At 37.9% G+C, this 22,866-nt stretch overlaps 57 pseudogenes; all 57 read left to right on the forward strand.

Annotated features, from left to right (window-relative positions):
• Positions 1 to 65: 65 nt before the first annotated feature.
• Positions 66 to 184, forward strand: LOC124344906 (annotated as a pseudogene).
• A 284-nt stretch (positions 185 to 468) lies between these two features.
• On the forward strand, positions 469 to 587 carry LOC124345630 (annotated as a pseudogene).
• A 284-nt stretch (positions 588 to 871) lies between these two features.
• Positions 872 to 990, forward strand: LOC124345734 (annotated as a pseudogene).
• A 284-nt stretch (positions 991 to 1,274) lies between these two features.
• Positions 1,275 to 1,393, forward strand: LOC124344907 (annotated as a pseudogene).
• A 284-nt stretch (positions 1,394 to 1,677) lies between these two features.
• Positions 1,678 to 1,796, forward strand: LOC124344910 (annotated as a pseudogene).
• Positions 1,797 to 2,080: 284 nt separating this feature from the next.
• On the forward strand, positions 2,081 to 2,199 carry LOC124345631 (annotated as a pseudogene).
• Positions 2,200 to 2,483: 284 nt separating this feature from the next.
• LOC124345843 lies at positions 2,484 to 2,602 on the forward strand (annotated as a pseudogene).
• A 283-nt stretch (positions 2,603 to 2,885) lies between these two features.
• On the forward strand, positions 2,886 to 3,004 carry LOC124345735 (annotated as a pseudogene).
• Positions 3,005 to 3,288: 284 nt separating this feature from the next.
• Positions 3,289 to 3,407, forward strand: LOC124345737 (annotated as a pseudogene).
• A 284-nt stretch (positions 3,408 to 3,691) lies between these two features.
• LOC124344911 lies at positions 3,692 to 3,810 on the forward strand (annotated as a pseudogene).
• Positions 3,811 to 4,094: 284 nt separating this feature from the next.
• Positions 4,095 to 4,213, forward strand: LOC124344912 (annotated as a pseudogene).
• Positions 4,214 to 4,497: 284 nt separating this feature from the next.
• On the forward strand, positions 4,498 to 4,616 carry LOC124345632 (annotated as a pseudogene).
• A 284-nt stretch (positions 4,617 to 4,900) lies between these two features.
• Positions 4,901 to 5,019, forward strand: LOC124345844 (annotated as a pseudogene).
• A 283-nt stretch (positions 5,020 to 5,302) lies between these two features.
• Positions 5,303 to 5,421, forward strand: LOC124345739 (annotated as a pseudogene).
• Positions 5,422 to 5,705: 284 nt separating this feature from the next.
• Positions 5,706 to 5,824, forward strand: LOC124344913 (annotated as a pseudogene).
• Positions 5,825 to 6,108: 284 nt separating this feature from the next.
• On the forward strand, positions 6,109 to 6,227 carry LOC124344914 (annotated as a pseudogene).
• A 284-nt stretch (positions 6,228 to 6,511) lies between these two features.
• On the forward strand, positions 6,512 to 6,630 carry LOC124344915 (annotated as a pseudogene).
• Positions 6,631 to 6,913: 283 nt separating this feature from the next.
• Positions 6,914 to 7,032, forward strand: LOC124344916 (annotated as a pseudogene).
• A 284-nt stretch (positions 7,033 to 7,316) lies between these two features.
• LOC124344917 lies at positions 7,317 to 7,435 on the forward strand (annotated as a pseudogene).
• A 284-nt stretch (positions 7,436 to 7,719) lies between these two features.
• LOC124345446 lies at positions 7,720 to 7,838 on the forward strand (annotated as a pseudogene).
• A 284-nt stretch (positions 7,839 to 8,122) lies between these two features.
• Positions 8,123 to 8,241, forward strand: LOC124344918 (annotated as a pseudogene).
• Positions 8,242 to 8,525: 284 nt separating this feature from the next.
• On the forward strand, positions 8,526 to 8,644 carry LOC124345467 (annotated as a pseudogene).
• Positions 8,645 to 8,928: 284 nt separating this feature from the next.
• Positions 8,929 to 9,047, forward strand: LOC124346518 (annotated as a pseudogene).
• Positions 9,048 to 9,331: 284 nt separating this feature from the next.
• Positions 9,332 to 9,450, forward strand: LOC124346530 (annotated as a pseudogene).
• Positions 9,451 to 9,734: 284 nt separating this feature from the next.
• Positions 9,735 to 9,853, forward strand: LOC124344919 (annotated as a pseudogene).
• Positions 9,854 to 10,137: 284 nt separating this feature from the next.
• LOC124346541 lies at positions 10,138 to 10,256 on the forward strand (annotated as a pseudogene).
• A 284-nt stretch (positions 10,257 to 10,540) lies between these two features.
• On the forward strand, positions 10,541 to 10,656 carry LOC124345690 (annotated as a pseudogene).
• A 284-nt stretch (positions 10,657 to 10,940) lies between these two features.
• LOC124345447 lies at positions 10,941 to 11,059 on the forward strand (annotated as a pseudogene).
• Positions 11,060 to 11,343: 284 nt separating this feature from the next.
• LOC124346553 lies at positions 11,344 to 11,462 on the forward strand (annotated as a pseudogene).
• A 284-nt stretch (positions 11,463 to 11,746) lies between these two features.
• On the forward strand, positions 11,747 to 11,865 carry LOC124346566 (annotated as a pseudogene).
• Positions 11,866 to 12,149: 284 nt separating this feature from the next.
• Positions 12,150 to 12,268, forward strand: LOC124346577 (annotated as a pseudogene).
• Positions 12,269 to 12,552: 284 nt separating this feature from the next.
• LOC124345337 lies at positions 12,553 to 12,671 on the forward strand (annotated as a pseudogene).
• Positions 12,672 to 12,955: 284 nt separating this feature from the next.
• On the forward strand, positions 12,956 to 13,074 carry LOC124346156 (annotated as a pseudogene).
• A 284-nt stretch (positions 13,075 to 13,358) lies between these two features.
• On the forward strand, positions 13,359 to 13,477 carry LOC124345502 (annotated as a pseudogene).
• A 284-nt stretch (positions 13,478 to 13,761) lies between these two features.
• Positions 13,762 to 13,880, forward strand: LOC124346589 (annotated as a pseudogene).
• A 284-nt stretch (positions 13,881 to 14,164) lies between these two features.
• Positions 14,165 to 14,283, forward strand: LOC124344921 (annotated as a pseudogene).
• Positions 14,284 to 14,567: 284 nt separating this feature from the next.
• On the forward strand, positions 14,568 to 14,686 carry LOC124345720 (annotated as a pseudogene).
• Positions 14,687 to 14,969: 283 nt separating this feature from the next.
• LOC124345742 lies at positions 14,970 to 15,088 on the forward strand (annotated as a pseudogene).
• Positions 15,089 to 15,372: 284 nt separating this feature from the next.
• On the forward strand, positions 15,373 to 15,491 carry LOC124346017 (annotated as a pseudogene).
• Positions 15,492 to 15,775: 284 nt separating this feature from the next.
• Positions 15,776 to 15,894, forward strand: LOC124344922 (annotated as a pseudogene).
• Positions 15,895 to 16,177: 283 nt separating this feature from the next.
• Positions 16,178 to 16,296, forward strand: LOC124345744 (annotated as a pseudogene).
• Positions 16,297 to 16,580: 284 nt separating this feature from the next.
• Positions 16,581 to 16,699, forward strand: LOC124344923 (annotated as a pseudogene).
• A 284-nt stretch (positions 16,700 to 16,983) lies between these two features.
• LOC124345721 lies at positions 16,984 to 17,102 on the forward strand (annotated as a pseudogene).
• A 283-nt stretch (positions 17,103 to 17,385) lies between these two features.
• On the forward strand, positions 17,386 to 17,504 carry LOC124345745 (annotated as a pseudogene).
• Positions 17,505 to 17,788: 284 nt separating this feature from the next.
• Positions 17,789 to 17,907, forward strand: LOC124346018 (annotated as a pseudogene).
• A 284-nt stretch (positions 17,908 to 18,191) lies between these two features.
• Positions 18,192 to 18,310, forward strand: LOC124344924 (annotated as a pseudogene).
• Positions 18,311 to 18,594: 284 nt separating this feature from the next.
• On the forward strand, positions 18,595 to 18,713 carry LOC124344925 (annotated as a pseudogene).
• Positions 18,714 to 18,997: 284 nt separating this feature from the next.
• On the forward strand, positions 18,998 to 19,116 carry LOC124345448 (annotated as a pseudogene).
• Positions 19,117 to 19,400: 284 nt separating this feature from the next.
• On the forward strand, positions 19,401 to 19,519 carry LOC124345468 (annotated as a pseudogene).
• Positions 19,520 to 19,803: 284 nt separating this feature from the next.
• On the forward strand, positions 19,804 to 19,922 carry LOC124346600 (annotated as a pseudogene).
• Positions 19,923 to 20,206: 284 nt separating this feature from the next.
• Positions 20,207 to 20,325, forward strand: LOC124346612 (annotated as a pseudogene).
• A 284-nt stretch (positions 20,326 to 20,609) lies between these two features.
• Positions 20,610 to 20,728, forward strand: LOC124344927 (annotated as a pseudogene).
• Positions 20,729 to 21,012: 284 nt separating this feature from the next.
• On the forward strand, positions 21,013 to 21,131 carry LOC124346624 (annotated as a pseudogene).
• A 284-nt stretch (positions 21,132 to 21,415) lies between these two features.
• LOC124345691 lies at positions 21,416 to 21,531 on the forward strand (annotated as a pseudogene).
• A 284-nt stretch (positions 21,532 to 21,815) lies between these two features.
• Positions 21,816 to 21,934, forward strand: LOC124345449 (annotated as a pseudogene).
• Positions 21,935 to 22,218: 284 nt separating this feature from the next.
• On the forward strand, positions 22,219 to 22,337 carry LOC124346635 (annotated as a pseudogene).
• A 284-nt stretch (positions 22,338 to 22,621) lies between these two features.
• Positions 22,622 to 22,740, forward strand: LOC124346646 (annotated as a pseudogene).
• The last annotated feature ends 126 nt before the right edge of the window (positions 22,741 to 22,866 follow it).

The raw sequence follows: 22,866 nt of genomic DNA on the forward strand, positions 1-22,866 counted from the left end.
AATCACTTTGAAGTGATTTTCTATTCATCCATTGGGACTGGGAGGGTAAATTTTCATTTTTGAATGTCAACGGCCATATCACGTAGAACGCACCTGGTCTCGTCAGCTCCCAGAAGTTAAGTTACGTCGAGTCCCGTTAGTACTTGGAAGGGTGACCGCTTGGGAATACGGAATGTCGTTGGCGATTAATAGTTTGTTTTCAATAACAAATTTCTTGAAATTTTTTTTCAATCACGATGGTTACCAGTCCAAATTCGTAGATCAAAAATTTCAATGACACAGGGATAGGTTCAATTCATCTATAGGAATGATTCTGGATGAATTCCATTGAGAGTTTTTCAAAGTTTATCGCGTTTTTTTATTCGCGATGGTTACCATTCCAAATTCAATGAACAAACATTTCAATCACTTTGAAGTGATTTTCTATTCATCCATTGGGACTGGGAGGGTAAATTTTCAATTTTGAATATCAACGGCCATATCACGTAGAACGCACCTGGTCTCGTCAGCTCCCAGAAGTTAAGTTACGTCGAGTCCCGTTAGTACTTGGAAGGGTGACCGCTTGGGAATACGGAATGTCGTTGGCGATGAATAGTTTGTTTTCAATAACAAATTTCTTGAAATTTTTTTTCAATCACGATGGTTACCAGTCCAAATTCGTAGATCAAAAATTTCAATGACACAGGGATAGGTTCAATTCATCTATAGGAATGATTCTGGATGAATTCCATTGAGAGTTTTTCAAAGTTTATCGCGTTTTTTTATTCGCGATGGTTACCAGTCCAAATTCAATGAACAAACATTTCTATCACTTTGAAGTGATTTTCTATTCATCCATTGGGACTGGGAGGGTAAATTTTCATTTTTGAATGTCAACGGCCATATCACGTAGAACGCACCTGGTCTCGTCAGCTCCCAGAAGTTAAGTTACGTCGAGTCCCGTTAGCACTTGGAAGGGTGACCGCTTGGGAATACGGGATGACGTTGGCGATGAATAGTTTGTTTTCAATAACAAATTTCTTGAAATTTTTTTTCAATCACGATGGTTACCAGTCCAAATTCGTAGATCAAAAATTTCAATGACACAGGGATAGGTTCAATTCATCTATAGGAATGATTCTGGATGAATTCCATTGAGAGTTTTTCAAAGTTTATCGCGTTTTTTTATTCGCGATGGTTACCAGTCCGAATTCAATGAACAATCATTTCAATCACTTTGAAGTGATTTTCTATTCATCCATTGGGACTGGGAGGGTAAATTTTCATTTTTGAATGTCAACGGCCATATCACGTAGAACGCACCTGGTCTCGTCAGCTCCCAGAAGTTAAGTTACGTCGAGTCCCGTTAGTACTTGGAAGGGTGACCGCTTGGGAATACGGAATGTCGTTGGCGATTAATAGTTTGTTTTCAATAACAAATTTCTTGAAATTTTTTTTCAATCACGATGGTTACCAGTCCAAATTCGTAGATCAAAAATTTCAATGACACAGGGATAGGTTCAATTCATCTATAGGAATGATTCTGGATGAATTCCATTGAGAGTTTTTCAAAGTTTATCGCGTTTTTTTATTCGCGATGGTTACCAGTCCGAATTCAATGAACAAACATTTCAATCACTTTGAAGTGATTTTCTATTCATCCATTGGGACTGGGAGGGTAAATTTTCATTTTTGAATGTCAACGGCCATATCACGTAGAACGCACCTGGTCTCGTCAGCTCCCAGAAGTTAAGTTACGTCGAGTCCCGTTAGTACTTGGAAGGGTGACCGCTTGGGAATACGGAATGTCGTTGGCGATTAATAGTTTGTTTTCAATAACAAATTTCTTGAAATTTTTTTTCAATCACGATGGTTACCAGTCCAAATTCGTAGATCAAAAATTTCAATGACACAGGGATAGGTTCAATTCATCTATAGGAATGATTCTGGATGAATTCCATTGAGAGTTTTTCAAAGTTTATCGCGTTTTTTTATTCGCGATGGTTACCATTCCAAATTCAATGAACAAACATTTCAATCACTTTGAAGTGATTTTCTATTCATCCATTGGGACTGGGAGGGTAAATTTTCAATTTTGAATATCAACGGCCATATCACGTAGAACGCACCTGGTCTCGTCAGCTCCCAGAAGTTAAGTTACGTCGAGTCCCGTTAGTACTTGGAAGGGTGACCGCTTGGGAATACGGAATGTCGTTGGCGATGAATAGTTTGTTTTCAATAACAAATTTCTTGAAATTTTTTTTCAATCACGATGGTTACCAGTCCAAATTCGTAGATCAAAAATTTCAATGACACAGGGATAGGTTCAATTCATCTATAGGAATGATTCTGGATGAATTCCATTGAGAGTTTTTCAAAGTTTATCGCGTTTTTTTATTCGCGATGGTTACCAGTCCAAATTCAATGAACAAACATTTCTATCACTTTGAAGTGATTTTCTATTCATCCATTGGGACTGGGAGGGTAAATTTTCATTTTTGAATGTCAACGGCCATATCACGTAGAACGCACCTGGTCTCGTCAGCTCCCAGAAGTTAAGTTACGTCGAGTCCCGTTAGCACTTGGAAGGGTGACCGCTTGGGAATACGGAATGTCGTTGGCGATGAATAGTTTGTTTTCAATAACAAATTTCTTGAAATTTTTTTCAATCACGATGGTTACCAGTCCAAATTCGTAGATCAAAAATTTCAATTACACAGGGATAGGTTCAATTCATCTATAGGAATGATTCTGGATGAATTCCATTGAGAGTTTTTCAAAGTTTATCGCGTTTTTTTATTCGCGATGATTACCAGTCCGAATTCAATGAACAAACATTTCAATCACTTTGAAGTAATTTTCTATTCATCCATTGGGACTGGGAGGGTAAATTTTCATTTTTGAATGTCAACGGCCATATCACGTAGAACGCACCTGGTCTCGTCAGCTCCCAGAAGTTAAGTTACGTCGAGTCCCGTTAGCACTTGGAAGGGTGACCGCTTGGGAATACGGGATGACGTTGGCGATGAATAGTTTGTTTTCAATAACAAATTTCTTGAAATTTTTTTTCAATCACGATGGTTACCAGTCCAAATTCGTAGATCAAAAATTTCAATGACACAGGGATAGGTTCAATTCATCTATAGGAATGATTCTGGATGAATTCCATTGAGAGTTTTTCAAAGTTTATCGCGTTTTTTTATTCGCGATGATTACCAGTCCGAATTCAATGAACAAACATTTCAATCACTTTGAAGTAATTTTCTATTCATCCATTGGGACTGGGAGGGTAAATTTTCATTTTTGAATGTCAACGGCCATATCACGTAGAACGCACCTGGTCTCGTCAGCTCCCAGAAGTTAAGTTACGTCGAGTCCCGTTAGCACTTGGAAGGGTGACCGCTTGGGAATACGGGATGACGTTGGCGATGAATAGTTTGTTTTCAATAACAAATTTCTTGAAATTTTTTTTCAATCACGATGGTTACCAGTCCAAATTCGTAGATCAAAAATTTCAATGACACAGGGATAGGTTCAATTCATCTATAGGAATGATTCTGGATGAATTCCATTGAGAGTTTTTCAAAGTTTATCGCGTTTTTTTATTCGCGATGGTTACCAGTCCGAATTCAATGAACAATCATTTCAATCACTTTGAAGTGATTTTCTATTCATCCATTGGGACTGGGAGGGTAAATTTTCATTTTTGAATGTCAACGGCCATATCACGTAGAACGCACCTGGTCTCGTCAGCTCCCAGAAGTTAAGTTACGTCGAGTCCCGTTAGTACTTGGAAGGGTGACCGCTTGGGAATACGGAATGTCGTTGGCGATTAATAGTTTGTTTTCAATAACAAATTTCTTGAAATTTTTTTTCAATCACGATGGTTACCAGTCCAAATTCGTAGATCAAAAATTTCAATGACACAGGGATAGGTTCAATTCATCTATAGGAATGATTCTGGATGAATTCCATTGAGAGTTTTTCAAAGTTTATCGCGTTTTTTTATTCGCGATGGTTACCAGTCCGAATTCAATGAACAAACATTTCAATCACTTTGAAGTGATTTTCTATTCATCCATTGGGACTGGGAGGGTAAATTTTCATTTTTGAATGTCAACGGCCATATCACGTAGAACGCACCTGGTCTCGTCAGCTCCCAGAAGTTAAGTTACGTCGAGTCCCGTTAGTACTTGGAAGGGTGACCGCTTGGGAATACGGAATGTCGTTGGCGATTAATAGTTTGTTTTCAATAACAAATTTCTTGAAATTTTTTTTCAATCACGATGGTTACCAGTCCAAATTCGTAGATCAAAAATTTCAATGACACAGGGATAGGTTCAATTCATCTATAGGAATGATTCTGGATGAATTCCATTGAGAGTTTTTCAAAGTTTATCGCGTTTTTTTATTCGCGATGGTTACCATTCCAAATTCAATGAACAAACATTTCAATCACTTTGAAGTGATTTTCTATTCATCCATTGGGACTGGGAGGGTAAATTTTCAATTTTGAATATCAACGGCCATATCACGTAGAACGCACCTGGTCTCGTCAGCTCCCAGAAGTTAAGTTACGTCGAGTCCCGTTAGTACTTGGAAGGGTGACCGCTTGGGAATACGGAATGTCGTTGGCGATGAATAGTTTGTTTTCAATAACAAATTTCTTGAAATTTTTTTTCAATCACGATGGTTACCAGTCCAAATTCGTAGATCAAAAATTTCAATGACACAGGGATAGGTTCAATTCATCTATAGGAATGATTCTGGATGAATTCCATTGAGAGTTTTTCAAAGTTTATCGCGTTTTTTTATTCGCGATGGTTACCAGTCCAAATTCAATGAACAAACATTTCTATCACTTTGAAGTGATTTTCTATTCATCCATTGGGACTGGGAGGGTAAATTTTCATTTTTGAATGTCAACGGCCATATCACGTAGAACGCACCTGGTCTCGTCAGCTCCCAGAAGTTAAGTTACGTCGAGTCCCGTTAGCACTTGGAAGGGTGACCGCTTGGGAATACGGAATGTCGTTGGCGATGAATAGTTTGTTTTCAATAACAAATTTCTTGAAATTTTTTTCAATCACGATGGTTACCAGTCCAAATTCGTAGATCAAAAATTTCAATTACACAGGGATAGGTTCAATTCATCTATAGGAATGATTCTGGATGAATTCCATTGAGAGTTTTTCAAAGTTTATCGCGTTTTTTTATTCGCGATGATTACCAGTCCGAATTCAATGAACAAACATTTCAATCACTTTGAAGTAATTTTCTATTCATCCATTGGGACTGGGAGGGTAAATTTTCATTTTTGAATGTCAACGGCCATATCACGTAGAACGCACCTGGTCTCGTCAGCTCCCAGAAGTTAAGTTACGTCGAGTCCCGTTAGCACTTGGAAGGGTGACCGCTTGGGAATACGGGATGACGTTGGCGATGAATAGTTTGTTTTCAATAACAAATTTCTTGAAATTTTTTTTCAATCACGATGGTTACCAGTCCAAATTCGTAGATCAAAAATTTCAATGACACAGGGATAGGTTCAATTCATCTATAGGAATGATTCTGGATGAATTCCATTGAGAGTTTTTCAAAGTTTATCGCGTTTTTTTATTCGCGATGGTTACCAGTCCGAATTCAATGAACAATCATTTCAATCACTTTGAAGTGATTTTCTATTCATCCATTGGGACTGGGAGGGTAAATTTTCATTTTTGAATGTCAACGGCCATATCACGTAGAACGCACCTGGTCTCGTCAGCTCCCAGAAGTTAAGTTACGTCGAGTCCCGTTAGTACTTGGAAGGGTGACCGCTTGGGAATACGGAATGTCGTTGGCGATGAATAGTTTGTTTTCAATAACAAATTTCTTGAAATTTTTTTTCAATCACGATGGTTACCAGTCCAAATTCGTAGATCAAAAATTTCAATGACACAGGGATAGGTTCAATTCATCTATAGGAATGATTCTGGATGAATTCCATTGAGAGTTTTTCAAAGTTTATCGCGTTTTTTTATTCGCGATGGTTACCAGTCCGAATTCAATGAACAATCATTTCAATCACTTTGAAGTGATTTTCTATTCATCCATTGGGACTGGGAGGGTAAATTTTCATTTTTGAATGTCAACGGCCATATCACGTAGAACGCACCTGGTCTCGTCAGCTCCCAGAAGTTAAGTTACGTCGAGTCCCGTTAGTACTTGGAAGGGTGACCGCTTGGGAATACGGAATGTCGTTGGCGATGAATAGTTTGTTTTCAATAACAAATTTCTTGAAATTTTTTTTCAATCACGATGGTTACCAGTCCAAATTCGTAGATCAAAAATTTCAATGACACAGGGATAGGTTCAATTCATCTATAGGAATGATTCTGGATGAATTCCATTGAGAGTTTTTCAAAGTTTATCGCGTTTTTTTATTCGCGATGGTTACCAGTCCGAATTCAATGAACAAACATTTCAATCACTTTGAAGTGATTTTCTATTCATCCATTGGGACTGGGAGGGTAAATTTTCATTTTTGAATGTCAACGGCCATATCACGTAGAACGCACCTGGTCTCGTCAGCTCCCAGAAGTTAAGTTACGTCGAGTCCCGTTAGTACTTGGAAGGGTGACCGCTTGGGAATACGGAATGTCGTTGGCGATGAATAGTTTGTTTTCAATAACAAATTTCTTGAAATATTTTTTCAATCACGATGGTTACCAGTCCAAATTCGTAGATCAAAAATTTCAATGACACAGGGATAGGTTCAATTCATCTATAGGAATGATTCTGGATGAATTCCATTGAGAGTTTTTCAAATTTTATCGCGTTTTTTATTCGCGATGGTTACCAGTCCAAATTCAATGAACAAACATTTCTATCACTTTGAAGTGATTTTCTATTCATCCATTGGGACTGGGAGGGTAAATTTTCATTTTTGAATGTCAACGGCCATATCACGTAGAACGCACCTGGTCTCGTCAGCTCCCAGAAGTTAAGTTACGTCGAGTCCCGTTAGTACTTGGAAGGGTGACCGCTTGGGAATACGGAATGTCGTTGGCGATGAATAGTTTGTTTTCAATAACAAATTTCTTGAAATTTTTTTTCAATCACGATGGTTACCAGTCCAAATTCGTAGATCAAAAATTTCAATGACACAGGGATAGGTTCAATTCATCTATAGGAATGATTCTGGATGAATTCCATTGAGAGTTTTTCAAAGTTTATCGCGTTTTTTTATTCGCGATGGTTACCAGTCCGAATTCAATGAACAAACATTTCAATCACTTTGAAGTAATTTTCTATTCATCCATTGGGACTGGGAGGGTAAATTTTCATTTTTGAATGTCAACGGCCATATCACGTAGAACGCACCTGGTCTCGTCAGCTCCCAGAAGTTAAGTTACGTCGAGTCCCGTTAGTACTTGGAAGGGTGACCGCTTGGGAATACGGAATGTCGTTGGCGATGAATAGTTTGTTTTCAATAACAAATTTCTTGAAATTTTTTTTCAATCACGATGGTTACCAGTCCAAATTCGTCGATCAAAAATTTCAATGACACAGGGATAGGTTCAATTCATCTATAGGAATGATTCTGGATGAATTCCATTGAGAGTTTTTCAAAGTTTATCGCGTTTTTTTATTCGCGATGGTTACCAGTCCAAATTCAATGAACAAACATTTCTATCACTTTGAAGTGATTTTCTATTCATCCATTGGGACTGGGAGGGTAAATTTTCATTTTTGAATGTCAACGGCTATATCACGTAGAACGCACCTGGTCTCGTCAGCTCCCAGAAGTTAAGTTACGTCGAGTCCCGTTAGTACTTGGAAGGGTGACCGCTTGGGAATACGGAATGTCGTTGGCGATGAATAGTTTGTTTTCAATAACAAATTTCTTTAAATTTTTTTTCAATCACGATGGTTACCAGTCCAAATTCGTAGATCAAAAATTTCAGTGACACAGGGATAGGTTCAATTCATCTATAGGAATGATTCTGGATGAATTCCATTGAGAGTTTTTCAAAGTTTATCGCGTTTTTTTATTCGCGATGGTTACAAGTCCGAATTCAATGAACAAACATTTCAATCACTTTGAAGTGATTTTCTATTCATCCATTGGGACTGGGAGGGTAAATTTTCATTTTTGAATGTCAACGGCCATATCACGTAGAACGCACCTGGTCTCGTCAGCTCCCAGAAGTTAAGTTACGTCGAGTCCCGTTAGTACTTGGAAGGGTGACCGCTTGGGAATACGGAATGTCGTTGGCGATGAATAGTTTGTTTTCAATAACAAATTTCTTGAAATTTTTTTTCAATCACGATGGTTACCAGTCCAAATTCGTCGATCAAAAATTTCAATGACACAGGGATAGGTTCAATTCATCTATAGGAATGATTCTGGATGAATTCCATTGAGATTTTTTCAAAGTTTATCGCGTTTTTTTATTCGCGATGGTTACCAGTCCAAATTCAATGAACAAACATTTCTATCACTTTGAAGTGATTTTCTATTCATCCATTGGGACTGGGAGGGTAAATTTTCATTTTTGAATGTCAACGGCCATATCACGTAGAACGCACCTGGTCTCGTCAGCTCCCAGAAGTTAAGTTATGTCGAGTCCCGTTAGTACTTGGAAGGGTGACCGCTTGGGAATACGGAATGTCGTTGGCGATTAATAGTTTGTTTTCAATAACAAATTTCTTGAAATTTTTTTTCAATCACGATGGTTACCAGTCCAAATTCGTAGATCAAAAATTTCAATGACACAGGGATAGGTTCAATTCATCTATAGGAATGATTCTGGATGAATTCCATTGAGAGTTTTTCAAAGTTTATCGCGTTTTTTTATTCGCGATGATTACCAGTCCGAATTCAATGAACAAACATTTCAATCACTTTGAAGTAATTTTCTATTCATCCATTGGGACTGGGAGGGTAAATTTTCATTTTTGAATGTCAACGGCCATATCACGTAGAACGCACCTGGTCTCGTCAGCTCCCAGAAGTTAAGTTACGTCGAGTCCCGTTAGTACTTGGAAGGGTGACCGCTTGGGAATACGGGATGTCGTTGGCGATGAATAGTTTGTTTTCAATAACAAATTTCTTGAAATTTTTTTTCAATCACGATGGTTACCAGTCCAAATTCGTCGATCAAAAATTTCAATGACACAGGGATAGGTTCAATTCATCTATAGGAATGATTCTGGATGAATTCCATTGAGAGTTTTTCAAAGTTTATCGCGTTTTTTTATTCGTGATGATTACCAGTCCGAATTCAATGAACAAACATTTCAATCACTTTGAAGTAATTTTCTATTCATCCATTGGGACTGGGAGGGTAAATTTTCATTTTTGAATGTCAACGGCCATATCACGTAGAACGCACCTGGTCTCGTCAGCTCCCAGAAGTTAAGTTACGTCGAGTCCCGTTAGTACTTGGAAGGGTGACCGCTTGGGAATACGGGATGTCGTTGGCGATGAATAGTTTGTTTTCAATAACAAATTTCTTGAAATTTTTTTTCAATCACGATGGTTACCAGTCCAAATTCGTAGATCAAAAATTTCAATGACACAGGGATAGGTTCAATTCATCTATAGGAATGATTCTGGATGAATTCCATTGAGAGTTTTTCAAATTTTATCGCGTTTTTTTATTCGCGATGGTTACCAGTCCAAATTCAATGAACAAACATTTCTATCACTTTGAAGTGATTTTCTATTCATCCATTGGGACTGGGAGGGTAAATTTTCATTTTTGAATGTCAACGGCCATATCACGTAGAACGCACCTGGTCTCGTCAGCTCCCAGAAGTTAAGTTACGTCGAGTCCCGTTAGTACTTGGAAGGGTGACCGCTTGGGAATACGGAATGTCGTTGGCGATGAATAGTTTGTTTTCAATAACAAATTTCTTGAAATTTTTTTTCAATCACGATGGTTACCAGTCCAAATTCGTCGATCAAAAATTTCAATGACACAGGGATAGGTTCAATTCATCTATAGGAATGATTCTGGATGAATTCCATTGAGAGTTTTTCAAAGTTTATCGCGTTTTTTTATTCGTGATGATTACCAGTCCGAATTCAATGAACAAACATTTCAATCACTTTGAAGTAATTTTCTATTCATCCATTGGGACTGTGAGGGTAAATTTTCATTTTTGAATGTCAACGGCCATATCACGTAGAACGCACCTGGTCTCGTCAGCTCCCAGAAGTTAAGTTACGTCGAGTCCCGTTAGTACTTGGAAGGGTGACCGCTTGGGAATACGGGATGTCGTTGGCGATGAATAGTTTGTTTTCAATAACAAATTTCTTTAAATTTTTTTTCAATCACGATGGTTACCAGTCCAAATTCGTAGATCAAAAATTTCAATGACACAGGGATAGGTTCAATTCATCTATAGGAATGATTCTGGATGAATTCCATTGAGAGTTTTTCAAAGTTTATCGCGTTTTTTTATTCGTGATGATTACCAGTCCGAATTCAATGAACAAACATTTCAATCACTTTGAAGTAATTTTCTATTCATCCATTGGGACTGGGAGGGTAAATTTTCATTTTTGAATGTCAACGGCCATATCACGTAGAACGCACCTGGTCTCGTCAGCTCCCAGAAGTTAAGTTACGTCGAGTCCCAGTACTTGGAAGGGTGACCGCTTGGGAATACGGGATGTCGTTGGCGATGAATAGTTTGTTTTCAATAACAAATTTCTTTAAATTTTTTTTCAATCACGATGGTTACCAGTCCAAATTCGTAGATCAAAAATTTCAATGACACAGGGATAGGTTCAATTCATCTATAGGAATGATTCTGGATGAATTCCATTGAGAGTTTTTCAAAGTTTATCGCGTTTTTTTATTCGCGATGGTTACCAGTCCGAATTCAATGAACAAACATTTCTATCACTTTGAAGTGATTTTCTATTCATCCATTGGGACTGGGAGGGTAAATTTTCATTTTTGAATGTCAACGGCTATATCACGTAGAACGCACCTGGTCTCGTCAGCTCCCAGAAGTTAAGTTACGTCGAGTCCCGTTAGTACTTGGAAGGGTGACCGCTTGGGAATACGGAATGTCGTTGGCGATGAATAGTTTGTTTTCAATAACAAATTTCTTGAAATTTTTTTTCAATCACGATGGTTACCAGTCCAAATTCGTAGATCAAAAATTTCAATGACACAGGGATAGGTTCAATTCATCTATAGGAATGATTCTGGATGAATTCCATTGAGAGTTTTTCAAAGTTTATCGCGTTTTTTTATTCGCGATGATTACCAGTCCGAATTCAATGAACAAACATTTCAATCACTTTGAAGTAATTTTCTATTCATCCATTGGGACTGGGAGGGTAAATTTTCATTTTTGAATGTCAACGGCCATATCACGTAGAACGCACCTGGTCTCGTCAGCTCCCAGAAGTTAAGTTACGTCGAGTCCCGTTAGTACTTGGAAGGGTGACCGCTTGGGAATACGGGATGTCGTTGGCGATGAATAGTTTGTTTTCAATAACAAATTTCTTGAAATTTTTTTTCAATCACGATGGTTACCAGTCCAAATTCGTAGATCAAAAATTTCAATGACACAGGGATAGGTTCAATTCATCTATAGGAATGATTCTGGATGAATTCCATTGAGAGTTTTTCAAAGTTTATCGCGTTTTTTTATTCGCGATGATTACCAGTCCGAATTCAATGAACAAACATTTCAATCACTTTGAAGTAATTTTCTATTCATCCATTGGGACTGGGAGGGTAAATTTTCATTTTTGAATGTCAACGGCCATATCACGTAGAACGCACCTGGTCTCGTCAGCTCCCAGAAGTTAAGTTACGTCGAGTCCCGTTAGTACTTGGAAGGGTGACCGCTTGGGAATACGGGATGTCGTTGGCGATGAATAGTTTGTTTTCAATAACAAATTTCTTTAAATTTTTTTTCAATCACGATGGTTACCAGTCCAAATTCGTAGATCAAAAATTTCAATGACACAGGGATAGGTTCAATTCATCTATAGGAATGATTCTGGATGAATTCCATTGAGAGTTTTTCAAAGTTTATCGCGTTTTTTTATTCGCGATGATTACCAGTCCGAATTCAATGAACAAACATTTCAATCACTTTGAAGTAATTTTCTATTCATCCATTGGGACTGGGAGGGTAAATTTTCATTTTTGAATGTCAACGGCCATATCACGTAGAACGCACCTGGTCTCGTCAGCTCCCAGAAGTTAAGTTACGTCGAGTCCCGTTAGTACTTGGAAGGGTGACCGCTTGGGAATACGGGATGTCGTTGGCGATGAATAGTTTGTTTTCAATAACAAATTTCTTGAAATTTTTTTTCAATCACGATGGTTACCAGTCCAAATTCGTAGATCAAAAATTTCAATGACACAGGGATAGGTTCAATTCATCTATAGGAATGATTCTGGATGAATTCCATTGAGAGTTTTTCAAAGTTTATCGCGTTTTTTTATTCGCGATGATTACCAGTCCGAATTCAATGAACAAACATTTCAATCACTTTGAAGTAATTTTCTATTCATCCATTGGGAATGGGAGGGTAAATTTTCATTTTTGAATGTCAACGGCCATATCACGTAGAACGCACCTGGTCTCGTCAGCTCCCAGAAGTTAAGTTACGTCGAGTCCCAATACTACTTGGAAGGGTGACCGCTTGGGAATACGGGATGTCGTTGGCGATGAATAGTTTGTTTTCAATAACAAATTTCTTGAAATTTTTTTTCAATCACGATGGTTACCAGTCCAAATTCGTAGATCAAAAATTTCAATGACACAGGGATAGGTTCAATTCATCTATAGGAATGATTCTGGATGAATTCCATTGAGAGTTTTTCAAAGTTTATCGCGTTTTTTTATTCGCGATGATTACCAGTCCGAATTCAATGAACAAACATTTCAATCACTTTGAAGTAGTTTTCTATTCATCCATTGGGACTGGGAGGGTAAATTTTCATTTTTGAATGTCAACGGCCATATCACGTAGAACGCACCTGGTCTCGTCAGCTCCAAGAAGTTAAGTTACGTCGAGTCCCGTTAGCACTTGGAAGGGTGACCGCTTGGGAATACGGAATGTTGTTGGCGATGAATAGTTTGTTTTCAATAACAAATTTCTTGAAATTTTTTTTCAATCACGATGGTTACCAGTCCAAATTCGTAGATCAAAAATTTCAATGACACAGGGATAGGTTCAATTCATCTATAGGAATGATTCTGGATGAATTCCATTGAGAGTTTTTCAAAGTTTATCGCGTTTTTTTATTCGCGATGATTACCAGTCCGAATTCAATGAACAAACATTTCAATCACTTTGAAGTGATTTTCTGTTCATCCATTGGGACTGGGATGGTAAATTTTCATTTTTGAATCTCAACGGCCATATCACGTAGAACGCACCTGGTCTCGTCAGCTCCCAGAAGTAAAGTTACGTCGAGTCCCGTTAGTACTTGGAAGGGTGACCGCTTGGGAATACGGGATGTCGTTGGCGATGAATAGTTTGCTTTCAATAACAAATTTCTTGAAATTTTTTTTCAATCACGATGGTTACCAGTCCAAATTCGTAGATCAAAAATTTCAATGACACTGGGATAGGTTCAATTCATCTATAGGAATGATTCTGGATGAATTCCATGGAGAGTTTTTCAAAGTTTATCGCGTTTTTTTATTCGCGATGGTTACCAGTCCGAATTCAATGAACAAACATTTCAATCACTTTGAAGTGATTTTCTATTCATCCATTGGGATTGGGAGGGTAAATTTTCATTTTGGAATGTCAACGGCCATATCACGTAGAACGCACCTGGTCTCGTCAGCTCCCAGAAGTTAAGTTACGTCGAGTCCCGTTAGTACTTGGAAGGGTGACCGCTTGGGAATACGGGATGTCGTTGGCGATGAATAGTTTGTTTTCAATAACAAATTTCTTGAAATTTTTTTTCAATCACGATGGTTACCAGTCCAAATTCGTAGATCAAAAATTTCAATGACACAGGGATAGGTTCAATTCATCTATAGGAATGATTCTGGATGAATTCCATTGAGAGTTTTTCAAAGTTTATCGCGTTTTTTTATTCGCGATGGTTACCAGTCCGAATTCAATGAACAAACATTTCAATCACTTTGAAGTGATTTTCTATTCATCCATTGGGACTGGGAGGGTAAATTTTCATTTTTGAATGTCAACGGCCATATCACGTAGAACGCACCTGGTCTCGTCAGCTCCCAGAAGTTAAGTTACGTCGAGTCCCGTTAGTACTTGGAAGGGTGACCGCTTGGGAATACGGAATGTCGTTGGCGATGAATAGTTTGTTTTCAATAACAAATTTCTTTAAATTTTTTTTCAATCACGATGGTTACCAGTCCAAATTCGTAGATCAAAAATTTCAATGACACAGGGATAGGTTCAATTCATCTATAGGAATGATTCTGGATGAATTCCATTGAGAGTTTTTCAAAGTTTATCGCGTTTTTTTATTCGCGATGATTACCAGTCCGAATTCAATGAACAAACATTTCAATCACTTTGAAGTAATTTTCTATTCATCCATTGGGACTGGGATGGTAAATTTTCATTTTTGAATCTCAACGGCCATATCACGTAGAACGCACCTGGTCTCGTCAGCTCCCAGAAGTTAAGTTACGTCGAGTCCCGTTAGTACTTGGAAGGGTGACCGCTTGGGAATACGGAATGTCGTTGGCGATGAATAGTTTGTTTTCAATAACAAATTTCTTGAAATTTTTTTCAATCACGATGGTTACCAGTCCAAATTCGTAGATCAAAAATTTCAATGACACAGGGATAGGTTCAATTCATCTATAGGAATGATTCTGGATGAATTCCATTGAGAGTTTTTCAAAGTTTATCGCGTTTTTTTATTCGCGATGATTACCAGTCCGAATTCAATGAACAAACATTTCAATCACTTTGAAGTAATTTTCTATTCATCCATTGGGACTGGGAGGGTAAATTTTCATTTTTGAATGTCAACGGCCATATCACGTAGAACGCACCTGGTCTCGTCAGCTCCCAGAAGTTAAGTTACGTCGAGTCCCGTTAATACTTGGAAGGGTGACCGCTTGGGAATACGGAATGTCGTTGGCGATGAATAGTTTGTTTTCAATAACAAATTTCTTGAAATTTTTTTTCAATCACGATGGTTACCAGTCCAAATTCGTAGATCAAAAATTTCAATGACACAGGGATAGGTTCAATTCATCTATAGGAATGATTCTGGATGAATTCCATTGAGAGTTTTTCAAAGTTTATCGCGTTTTTTTATTCGCGATGGTTACCAGTCCGAATTCAATGAACAAACATTTCAATCACTTTGAAGTGATTTTCTATTCATCCATTGGGACTGGGAGGGTAAATTTTCATTTTTGAATGTCAACGGCCATATCACGTAGAACGCACCTGGTCTCGTCAGCTCCCAGAAGTTAAGTTACGTCGAGTCCCGTTAGCATTTGGAAGGGTGACCGCTTGGGAATACGGAATGTTGTTGGCGATGAATAGTTTGTTTTCAATAACAAATTTCTTGAAATTTTTTTTCAATCACGATGGTTACCAGTCCAAATTCGTAGATCAAAAATTTCAATGACACAGGGATAGGTTCAATTCATCTATAGGAATGATTCTGGATGAATTCCATTGAGAGTTTTTCAAAGTTTATCGCGTTTTTTTATTCGCGATGATTACCAGTCCGAATTCAATGAACAAACATTTCAATCACTTTGAAGTAATTTTCTATTCATCCATTGGGACTGGGATGGTAAATTTTCATTTTTGAATGTCAACGGCCATATCACGTAGAACGCACCTGGTCTCGTCAGCTCCCAGAAGTTAAGTTACGTCGAGTCCCGTTAGTACTTGGAAGGGTGACCGCTTGGGAATACGGAATGTCGTTGGCGATGAATAGTTTGTTTTCAATAACAAATTTCTTGAAATTTTTTTCAATCACGATGGTTACCAGTCCAAATTCGTAGATCAAAAATTTCAATGACACAGGGATAGGTTCAATTCATCTATAGGAATGATTCTGGATGAATTCCATTGAGAGTTTTTCAAAGTTTATCGCGTTTTTTTATTCGCGATGGTTACCAGTCCGAATTCAATGAACAAACATTTCAATCACTTTGAAGTAATTTTCTATTCATCCATTGGGACTGGGAGAGTAAATTTTCATTTTTGAATGTCAACGGCCATATCACGTAGAACGCACCTGGTCTCGTCAGCTCCCAGAAGTTAAGTTACGTCGAGTCCCGTTAATACTTGGAAGGGTGACCGCTTGGGAATACGGAATGTCGTTGGCGATGAATAGTTTGTTTTCAATAACAAATTTCTTGAAATTTTTTTTCAATCACGATGGTTACCAGTCCAAATTCGTAGATCAAAAATTTCAATGACACAGGGATAGGTTCAATTCATCTATAGGAATGATTCTGGATGAATTCCATTGAGAGTTTTTCAAAGTTTATCGCGTTTTTTTATTCGCGATGGTTACCAGTCCGAATTCAATGAACAAACATTTCAATCACTTTGAAGTGATTTTCTATTCATCCATTGGGACTGGGAGGGTAAATTTTCATTTTTGAATGTCAACGGCCATATCACGTAGAACGCACCTGGTCTCGTCAGCTCCCAGAAGTTAAGTTACGTCGAGTCCCGTTAGTACTTGGAAGGGTGACCGCTTGGGAATACGGAATGTCGTTGGCGATGAATAGTTTGTTTTCAATAACAAATTTCTTTAAATTTTTTTTCAATCACGATGGTTACCAGTCCAAATTCGTAGATCAAAAATTTCAATGACACAGGGATAGATTCAATTCATCTATAGGAATGATTCTGGATGAATTCCATTGAGAGTTTTTCAAAGTTTATCGCGTTTTTTTATTCGCGATGATTACCAGTCCGAATTCAATGAACAAACATTTCAATCACTTTGAAGTAATTTTCTATTCATCCATTGGGACTGGGATGGTAAATTTTCATTTTTGAATCTCAACGGCCATATCACGTAGAACGCACCTGGTCTCGTCAGCTCCCAGAAGTTAAGTTACGTCGAGTCCCGTTAGTACTTGGAAGGGTGACCGCTTGGGAATACGGAATGTCGTTGGCGATGAATAGTTTGTTTTCAATAACAAATTTCTTGAAATTTTTTTCAATCACGATGGTTACCAGTCCAAATTCGTAGATCAAAAATTTCAATGACACAGGGATAGGTTCAATTCATCTATAGGAATGATTCTGGATGAATTCCATTGAGAGTTTTTCAAAGTTTATCGCGTTTTTTTATTCGCGATGATTACCAGTCCGAATTCAATGAACAAACATTTCAATCACTTTGAAGTAATTTTCTATTCATCCATTGGGACTGGGAGGGTAAATTTTCATTTTTGAATGTCAACGGCCATATCACGTAGAACGCACCTGGTCTCGTCAGCTCCCAGAAGTTAAGTTACGTCGAGTCCCGTTAATACTTGGAAGGGTGACCGCTTGGGAATACGGAATGTCGTTGGCGATGAATAGTTTGTTTTCAATAACAAATTTCTTGAATTTTTTTTTCAATCACGATGGTTACCAGTCCAAATTCGTAGATCAAAAATTTCAATGACACAGGGATAGGTTCAATTCATCTATAGGAATGATTCTGGATGAATTCCATTGAGAGTTTTTCAAAGTTTATCGCGTTTTTTTATTCGCGATGGTTACCAGTCCGAATTCAATGAACAAACATTTCAATCACTTTGAAGTGATTTTCTATTCATCCATTGGGACTGGGAGGGTAAATTTTCATTTTTGAATGTCAACGGCCATATCACGTAGAACGCACCTGGTCTCGTCAGCTCCCAGAAGTTAAGTTACGTCGAGTCCCGTTAGCATTTGGAAGGGTGACCGCTTGGGAATACGGAATGTTGTTGGCGATGAATAGTTTGTTTTCAATAACAAATTTCTTGAAATTTTTTTTCAATCACGATGGTTACCAGTCCAAATTCGTAGATCAAAAATTTCAATGACACAGGGATAGGTTCAATTCATCTATAGGAATGATTCTGGATGAATTCCATTGAGAGTTTTTCAAAGTTTATCGCGTTTTTTTATTCGCGATGATTACCAGTCCGAATTCAATGAACAAACATTTCAATCACTTTGAAGTAATTTTCTATTCATCCATTGGGACTGGGATGGTAAATTTTCATTTTTGAATGTCAACGGCCATATCACGTAGAACGCACCTGGTCTCGTCAGCTCCCAGAAGTTAAGTTACGTCGAGTCCCGTTAGTACTTGGAAGGGTGACCGCTTGGGAATACGGAATGTCGTTGGCGATGAATAGTTTGTTTTCAATAACAAATTTCTTGAAATTTTTTTTCAATCACGATGGTTACCAGTCCAAATTCGTCGATCAAAAATTTCAATGACACAGGGATAGGTTCAATTCATCTATAGGAATGATTCTGGATGAATTCCATTGAGATTTTTTCAAAGTTTATCGCGTTTTTTTATTCGCGATGGTTACCAGTCCAAATTCAATGAACAAACATTTCTATCACTTTGAAGTGATTTTCTATTCATCCATTGGGACTGGGAGGGTAAATTTTCATTTTTGAATGTCAACGGCCATATCACGTAGAACGCACCTGGTCTCGTCAGCTCCCAGAAGTTAAGTTACGTCGAGTCCCGTTAGTACTTGGAAGGGTGACCGCTTGGGAATACGGAATGTCGTTGGCGATGAATAGTTTGTTTTCAATAACAAATTTCTTGAAATTTTTTTTCAATCACGATGGTTACCAGTCCAAATTCGTCGATCAAAAATTTCAATGACACAGGGATAGGTTCAATTCATCTATAGGAATGATTCTGGATGAATTCCATTGAGAGTTTTTCAAAGTTTATCGCGTTTTTTTATTCGCGATGGTTACCAGTCCAAATTCAATGAACAAACATTTCTATCACTTTGAAGTGATTTTCTATTCATCCATTGGGACTGGGAGGGTAAATTTTCATTTTTGAATGTCAACGGCTATATCACGTAGAACGCACCTGGTCTCGTCAGCTCCCAGAAGTTAAGTTACGTCGAGTCCCGTTAGTACTTGGAAGGGTGACCGCTTGGGAATACGGAATGTCGTTGGCGATGAATAGTTTGTTTTCAATAACAAATTTCTTTAAATTTTTTTTCAATCACGATGGTTACCAGTCCAAATTCGTAGATCAAAAATTTCAGTGACACAGGGATAGGTTCAATTCATCTATAGGAATGATTCTGGATGAATTCCATTGAGAGTTTTTCAAAGTTTATCGCGTTTTTTTATTCGCGATGGTTACAAGTCCGAATTCAATGAACAAACATTTCAATCACTTTGAAGTGATTTTCTATTCATCCATTGGGACTGGGAGGGTAAATTTTCATTTTTGAATGTCAACGGCCATATCACGTAGAACGCACCTGGTCTCGTCAGCTCCCAGAAGTTAAGTTATGTCGAGTCCCGTTAGTACTTGGAAGGGTGACCGCTTGGGAATACGGAATGTCGTTGGCGATTAATAGTTTGTTTTCAATAACAAATTTCTTGAAATTTTTTTTCAATCACGATGGTTACCAGTCCAAATTCGTAGATCAAAAATTTCAATGACACAGGGATAGGTTCAATTCATCTATAGGAATGATTCTGGATGAATTCCATTGAGAGTTTTTCAAAGTTTATCGCGTTTTTTTATTCGCGATGATTACCAGTCCGAATTCAATGAACAAACATTTCAATCACTTTGAAGTAATTTTCTATTCATCCATTGGGACTGGGAGGGTAAATTTTCATTTTTGAATGTCAACGGCCATATCACGTAGAACGCACCTGGTCTCGTCAGCTCCCAGAAGTTAAGTTACGTCGAGTCCCGTTAGTACTTGGAAGGGTGACCGCTTGGGAATACGGGATGTCGTTGGCGATGAATAGTTTGTTTTCAATAACAAATTTCTTGAAATTTTTTTTCAATCACGATGGTTACCAGTCCAAATTCGTCGATCAAAAATTTCAATGACACAGGGATAGGTTCAATTCATCTATAGGAATGATTCTGGATGAATTCCATTGAGAGTTTTTCAAAGTTTATCGCGTTTTTTTATTCGTGATGATTACCAGTCCGAATTCAATGAACAAACATTTCAATCACTTTGAAGTAATTTTCTATTCATCCATTGGGACTGGGAGGGTAAATTTTCATTTTTGAATGTCAACGGCCATATCACGTAGAACGCACCTGGTCTCGTCAGCTCCCAGAAGTTAAGTTACGTCGAGTCCCGTTAGTACTTGGAAGGGTGACCGCTTGGGAATACGGGATGTCGTTGGCGATGAATAGTTTGTTTTCAATAACAAATTTCTTGAAATTTTTTTTCAATCACGATGGTTACCAGTCCAAATTCGTAGATCAAAAATTTCAATGACACAGGGATAGGTTCAATTCATCTATAGGAATGATTCTGGATGAATTCCATTGAGAGTTTTTCAAATTTTATCGCGTTTTTTTATTCGCGATGGTTACCAGTCCAAATTCAATGAACAAACATTTCTATCACTTTGAAGTGATTTTCTATTCATCCATTGGGACTGGGAGGGTAAATTTTCATTTTTGAATGTCAACGGCCATATCACGTAGAACGCACCTGGTCTCGTCAGCTCCCAGAAGTTAAGTTACGTCGAGTCCCGTTAGTACTTGGAAGGGTGACCGCTTGGGAATACGGAATGTCGTTGGCGATGAATAGTTTGTTTTCAATAACAAATTTCTTGAAATTTTTTTTCAATCACGATGGTTACCAGTCCAAATTCGTCGATCAAAAATTTCAATGACACAGGGATAGGTTCAATTCATCTATAGGAATGATTCTGGATGAATTCCATTGAGAGTTTTTCAAAGTTTATCGCGTTTTTTTATTCGTGATGATTACCAGTCCGAATTCAATGAACAAACATTTCAATCACTTTGAAGTAATTTTCTATTCATCCATTGGGACTGTGAGGGTAAATTTTCATTTTTGAATGTCAACGGCCATATCACGTAGAACGCACCTGGTCTCGTCAGCTCCCAGAAGTTAAGTTACGTCGAGTCCCGTTAGTACTTGGAAGGGTGACCGCTTGGGAATACGGGATGTCGTTGGCGATGAATAGTTTGTTTTCAATAACAAATTTCTTTAAATTTTTTTTCAATCACGATGGTTACCAGTCCAAATTCGTAGATCAAAAATTTCAATGACACAGGGATAGGTTCAATTCATCTATAGGAATGATTCTGGATGAATTCCATTGAGAGTTTTTCAAAGTTTATCGCGTTTTTTTATTCGTGATGATTACCAGTCCGAATTCAATGAACAAACATTTCAATCACTTTGAAGTAATTTTCTATTCATCCATTGGGACTGGGAGGGTAAATTTTCATTTTTGAATGTCAACGGCCATATCACGTAGAACGCACCTGGTCTCGTCAGCTCCCAGAAGTTAAGTTACGTCGAGTCCCAGTACTTGGAAGGGTGACCGCTTGGGAATACGGGATGTCGTTGGCGATGAATAGTTTGTTTTCAATAACAAATTTCTTTAAATTTTTTTTCAATCACGATGGTTACCAGTCCAAATTCGTAGATCAAAAATTTCAATGACACAGGGATAGGTTCAATTCATCTATAGGAATGATTCTGGATGAATTCCATTGAGAGTTTTTCAAAGTTTATCGCGTTTTTTTATTCGCGATGGTTACCAGTCCGAATTCAATGAACAAACATTTCAATCACTTTGAAGTGATTTTCTATTCATCCATTGGGACTGGGAGGGTAAATTTTCATTTTTGAATGTCAACGGCTATATCACGTAGAACGCACCTGGTCTCGTCAGCTCCCAGAAGTTAAGTTACGTCGAGTCCCGTTAGTACTTGGAAGGGTGACCGCTTGGGAATACGGAATGTCGTTGGCGATGAATAGTTTGTTTTCAATAACAAATTTCTTGAAATTTTTTTTCAATCACGATGGTTACCAGTCCAAATTCGTAGATCAAAAATTTCAATGACACAGGGATAGGTTCAATTCATCTATAGGAATGATTCTGGATGAATTCCATTGAGAGTTTTTCAAAGTTTATCGCGTTTTTTTATTCGCGATGATTACCAGTCCGAATTCAATGAACAAACATTTCAATCACTTTGAAGTAATTTTCTATTCATCCATTGGGACTGGGAGGGTAAATTTTCATTTTTGAATGTCAACGGCCATATCACGTAGAACGCACCTGGTCTCGTCAGCTCCCAGAAGTTAAGTTACGTCGAGTCCCGTTAGTACTTGGAAGGGTGACCGCTTGGGAATACGGGATGTCGTTGGCGATGAATAGTTTGTTTTCAATAACAAATTTCTTGAAATTTTTTTTCAATCACGATGGTTACCAGTCCAAATTCGTAGATCAAAAATTTCAATGACACAGGGATAGGTTCAATTCATCTATAGGAATGATTCTGGATGAATTCCATTGAGAGTTTTTCAAAGTTTATCGCGTTTTTTTATTCGCGATGATTACCAGTCCGAATTCAATGAACAAACATTTCAATCACTTTGAAGTAATTTTCTATTCATCCATTGGGACTGGGAGGGTAAATTTTCATTTTTGAATGTCAACGGCCATATCACGTAGAACGCACCTGGTCTCGTCAGCTCCCAGAAGTTAAGTTACGTCGAGTCCCGTTAGTACTTGGAAGGGTGACCGCTTGGGAATACGGGATGTCGTTGGCGATGAATAGTTTGTTTTCAATAACAAATTTCTTTAAATTTTTTTTCAATCACGATGGTTACCAGTCCAAATTCGTAGATCAAAAATTTCAATGACACAGGGATAGGTTCAATTCATCTATAGGAATG

Source organism: Daphnia pulicaria, chromosome 6, assembly GCF_021234035.1.
Source record: "Daphnia pulicaria isolate SC F1-1A chromosome 6, SC_F0-13Bv2, whole genome shotgun sequence".
Classification (NCBI taxonomy): domain Eukaryota; kingdom Metazoa; phylum Arthropoda; class Branchiopoda; order Diplostraca; family Daphniidae; genus Daphnia; species Daphnia pulicaria.